The sequence below is a fragment of the Tetrao urogallus genome, assembly GCF_951394365.1.
Source record: "Tetrao urogallus genome assembly, chromosome: 3".
In the NCBI taxonomy this organism is placed as follows: Eukaryota; Metazoa; Chordata; class Aves; order Galliformes; family Phasianidae; genus Tetrao; species Tetrao urogallus.
The window spans coordinates 42,364,720-42,370,398 of NC_136815.1; positions in this window are offsets into that span (position 1 = coordinate 42,364,720).

The following is a 5,679-nucleotide window of genomic DNA, read 5'->3' on the forward strand; positions in this document are numbered from 1 at the left end:
TGCATCTGACTTCTTGGATACAAGTCCAACTTAGTTATGGTTTTAAGCCTGTTCCTTTTCCCTCCCCCCCCCACTCTGGTGTCTATGTAAAAAGGCACTCGGTAGATGTCCTTATACTCAGCCTTTCAAGGTGTCTCTGCCTCCCTCTGAAGGAAGCACTGAAGATGCTGTATAACAGAGTGTCTTTCCCCACCCCAAAATCCTGGGCTGGTCTCATCTGAAACGCTTGACAACATCATTATTGCTTGCAGGTAAAAGCTAAGAGACACACCTTAATGCTTATTGCACTGAAACCCTTTGTTGGATACAAAAGGGTACGTTTTAAAAACAGAAGGCAAGCTTTGCAAGGAAGATACTGAGTGATTTATAAATTACAACATAAGGAATCATTAATATGGTAACTTATCTTCGCTTTGAATGCATTTGCCAGTTTTCTCCTTGAAAAGTACAACAGAGTACAACAGAGGAGCTTTATGAATATTAATGAATATTAATGTAGGGAATATAAACTTTAAGAAATGATTGAGTTAAAAACATGTTCATCTGCTTACTGTTAGGCAAGAAGTCAGTTCTATGCACATTTCCACAGAAGTGCAAAACTCCAAGCACTTTTTTGTGATTAAAAAAATGAACATATTAATTTGGGGAAAAAAAAATAATTCTCACTGGACCAAAAAAAACATTCAGAGGCAGAGAAAGGAGACTTTCTGCTTTCATTACTTGCATGCCATACCTCTCCTTTCCTATGGGTTGTGCTCTTGCTGACATGGAGGAAATAAAAAAAAAAACATTCCTTGTGCCAGAGAACCTGGAGAGCTGCTCAAAGCGATAGATGGTGGAGAGCAACGGGAGGATGTGCTCACTTTGGGTCTCATATGGGATAGCATGGGAACAAATACGTGAGGGATGAAGAAACCTCTGCTCAGCAGTGGATCTCTTTTTGCTGCACTGAAGGCTTTCCAACTGCCTCCTGGCACACTTGGGGAAAAAAAAAAAGTGAATATTCACTGTGCTGGTGGACTTGTGAGGAGGGTATACCTTCACAAGTGCAATACAGTTAGCATGCACTTGCTCCTTGAGCCCACCGAGATGTGAGGCATCTCCTAGGACTGAGCTCAGCACCTCCAGGGGTACTCAGTATCTCCTGGGATGAAGCCTTATGCTCCTGCCAGTTCTGTATTTCGTTTTGCACATTAAGAATTAAAAAATATATTTTAAGAAAAAAATGACAAATTTGCTATCATAGAATCATAGAACCTTTTGAGTTGGAAGGGACCTTTAAAGGCCATCTAGTTCAACTCCCTTGCAATGAACAGGGACATCTACAGCTACATTATGTTGCTCAGAGACTTGTCCAGCTTGAATTGTCTCCAAGGACACTGTTCCAGTACCTCACAACCCTTATCACAAAAAACTTCATTCTTACATCTAATCTAAGTCTCATCTCTTTTACTTTCAAACCATTTACCCTTGCCCTGTCACAACAGACCCTGCTAAAGAGTCTGTCTCCTTCCTTCTTATAGCTCCTCTTCAGATACTGAAAGGCTGTTATAGGTCTTCCTGGAGCTTTTCTTCTCCAAGCTGAACAGCCCCAGCATGTCCTGTAGGGGAAGTGTTCCATTCCTTGCATTGTTTTTCTGGCCCTCTTCTGGACATGCTCTAACAGGCCCACGTATCTCCTATACTGAGGACTCCACACATGGATGCAGTACTCCAGGTGAGGTCTTACCAGCACAGAGTAGAAGAGCAGGATCACCTCCCTTGCCCTGCTGACCATGCTTCTTTTGATGCAGCCCAGGACATTGTTGTCTTTCTGGGCTGTGCGAGCACACTGCTGGCTCATGTCCAGCTTCCCATCCACCAGTACCCCAAGTCCTTTTTGGCAGGGCTGTGCTCAATTCTTCTATCTCCCGGCTTGTACTGGTAGTGGGGGCTGCTATGACCCAAATGCAAGAACTTGCAATTCAATTTTATCTGCCTTACGGAAGACATCTTAAACCACACAGTGTTACCCTTTGGGAACAAAGGAATTGATATTACAGTCCCCAGTATTACTTACCCTTGCCCCTTAGCTGGGGAACAGGGAGCTCTTGCTCCCAGTCAGAAGTGACTGAGTCCCCCAGTCAAGAGTCAGTCACTGTCCTCTCCAATTCAGTACCCACCCTGGGTCTTTCCAAAATAAATAAATCTGCTTTGCACTCAAAAAGGCTACTTTACTTCAAACCACAAAATATTATTTATTTTCATACTTCATTGTAGAGCCATTTTTTTTTTAACATTTCCCATGGTGCACAATGTGCAGTAGCAAAAACGAGCTTCACCTAGAAAATAAGAGCAGGAAATTACAAAGGAGAGCATGATGAAATAATAATAAATCATAGAAAAGGTAGATGTATTTATTTATTCTGATAGAATGTTGATATTATTCATTGCTTGATATTCTGAGAACAATTGAAGTAATATAGAAAGAGAGTTCTTCTGTAAACTGTTCAGGTCTCATGGACAAAAAGAAACACCTGTAAGGTGTCCACTGAGAGGGAGATGCTCAAAAAAGATAATTGTGTAAAATATATTGAAAGCAGTAATAACAATAATGCAGTTCTACTCTGAACCTCTGCTTTTCCACATACATTTTCTTAATGTTTACATGGTTTAAGTGGTACAACTGTTTGTGTCTCATTTAGATGGCAAAATGTGACTAAAATTTTCATGTCATGAAATTTCTAACGATTTTTGTGATTGTTAACTTTATATTAGTGCTCTTACTTGAACAAAATGGATCAACTTACATATCATTTTGCAAAATGAATGAAAATTAAATTAACATGTTCAGAAGATTCAGTGTTACCTTAAAATGTGATATAGCTACAAAAGAAGAGGCTATTTGAAGTTTTTTTGCGTATTTGTGTCACACATGAAGAAGGAGGTAGTCACTGATGATGAGATAATTTAATTGCAGATAAGACATTCCTACTGGCATAAATCTGTTGCCAGCTCTTGTTTCGGTGTGGATACTGACATAAAGCCTTTCTCAAGGAGAGCCGCTCAGCATCTCCTTCTCTTCAAGACAAGTGATGAGGTTACCAGGTGGGAATGTTAAAGAACTTAGAACAACATGGTGGCAGGCTGAGTATTGTGGCCCAGCTAATGAAGTTCCTACATTTTCTTTTCAGAGAGCATGTAATCAAACAACATCTCTGGTACAATAGCACTTTTCCTTGATATTTCATGATGATCTTTCATATCATAGGACCTTAGAATGGCCTCGGTTGAAAAGGACCACAATGATCATCTAGTTTCAACTCCCTGCTATGTGCAGGGTCACCAACCACCAGACCAGGCTGCCAGAGCCACATCCAGCCTGGCCTTGAATGCCTCCAGGGATGGGGCATCCACAACCTCCTTGGGCAACCTGTTTCTGTGCATCACCATCCTCTGTGTGAAAAATTTCCTCCTAATATCTAACCTGAAATTCCCCTTTTCTTAGTTTAAAACCATTCCTCCTTGTCTTATCACTATCCATTCTCATAAACAGTCATTCCCCCTCATGTTTATAAGCTCCCTTCAAGTACTGGAAGGCCACAGTGAGGTCTTCCCAGAGCCTTCTCTTCTCCAAGCTAAACAGTTTGCTTATCTCCAGATAATGCCAGCAGACACTGATGAGTCTCAACCTATGTTCTTGTTGGTTTTGGTTTTTTTTTTTTCACATACCCAGCATTAATTTTTCAGTGCTTTAAGGCTTAAGATCATAATCTTAACTGAAGAGGAGAACTTAAGGGGAAAAATATATGAAAAGAATTATAAGCACCTTTAAAATCAAGCATAGTACAGTCTTGGATGCTAAACCCTGAACTAACTTAGTCATAAATTCATGATGACTTTATTAAACTGATATAGAGCAGATTAATGTGGATATTTAACTAAATTTTTAAATTAAAAAATTTTGCTTTTGTTAACTGTAATAATATTGATTTATTCCTTTTTGTTCTTCAGTTGTGTAGTGTAATATATCACATCCTGTAAATATTTTCTTCTTTATTAGTATTTATTTTTCAATTATATATAGACATATATGTTACTGTGCTTTGATTCAGTCTGATTTTTTTCACAGAACTTTCATGCAGATAATTTGTGTTAAATATTTCATATATGTTTTCTGTCTGAACTAAATATACATATTAATACAATTTTGCATTATCTACCTCTGTAAAGAACATATATATATTCCCTTGTCTGACAGGCAGCACATAATTTTCAGATTTCCTATACAGCTTAAAACATGCAATTTTTAAAGGTAATAAATCTCAGAACAGATGATAGGAGGGAGAAAGAGGTAATGCTGCAAAACCAGGAGCAGAGGATGGGTAGGACAACCCCTTCAGGCTACAACAAGAGCTTGGATCTGTGTGAGATAACCACAAAAATACACCCTAAAAATGAAGTTTGAAATAGTTCTCAGACATAGCCTTGAGTGAAAGTCTCCCATGTGGCAAGTCTAAAAAAAACCCTACAACAAACAACAACCCCCCCAGCCTGCCTTCAACAGCAACCTAAACAATTAAACTTTTCTACTATAGCATTATTTTCTTGATTGAAGGTTGTGTGTTTCTCCAGAAGTTATCTGGAAGATCTGCCTTTCCTACGTCAATATAGACCTCTATTCTAAAGGAACAAGGTAGTGTAGGACTTTCCTAAATTGTCTGTTTTCTGGAAACCAGGAACATACATTTAAATTATTTTATCAATGCTATATTCAGACCGACATGGAAGGTAAAAGAACAGAGTTTCTGTAGTACATACATATACCCAAGAGAATGCAAACGAGAAGTACCATTAGCTCTTTCAAAGCAGTGAATGAGGAAGTCAACACAATTAGGCCTATTTTAATGTGAGGAACCTGAGGCATGAAAAGATGAAGTGATTTTTCTGTAACAAGCAAAGCAGGGACTGGAAGAATCTCACCTGTTGCATTTTAGGATATGTGACAAGTGGCATATGGCAATGCACTCACTTCTAATATATTTTATTTTAAATTTATGGAGCTGTAGCTTCTGGGAACTGCTTGGAACATAAAACACACAGATGTTCTGCAATGCATATAATATACACATATAATGTACATATAATATCTTTTGTTACATACATACATACAAGTGTGTGGAATTGAGACTGATTAGAGCAGTGCCTTCATGAAATTGCCAACTCTGGACATGATGTCTGCCTTCTCAGTCAAACATTTGGAGTGACCAGTAACAGAAAAGCATTTAAATTCATAAGTGCCCTAGGAAACAGTGGCCTCCTACTTTTTCAAGCCAGTAGGGTTTCCTGGCTGTCTTACTTTTATTCTCCCAGTTCTGGAGTACAGTTTTCCTTTGATTCATATATTATTTTTTGAAGTTATTTACTTATTTATATTCTGTTACATGTATGTATATTATTATTAGTGAATTTTATCTTCTGGTGAAGTCAAATTCAATGCGTCTAGGACTTGCAGTAGCATCTAGGGTTACTGCAGGAAGGTGTTGCCTGCATATAGGTACCATGACTCATTCTGAATGATGGGTAGCCACCACTGAAGTCACTATTAATGCTCTTGGCAGTTCTCTGCTATGATGAGTATAGGAACACTTCCCAGCTCCTGGGCTCAGGCTGCACAGCCAAAACTCTCTCCAAGACTCG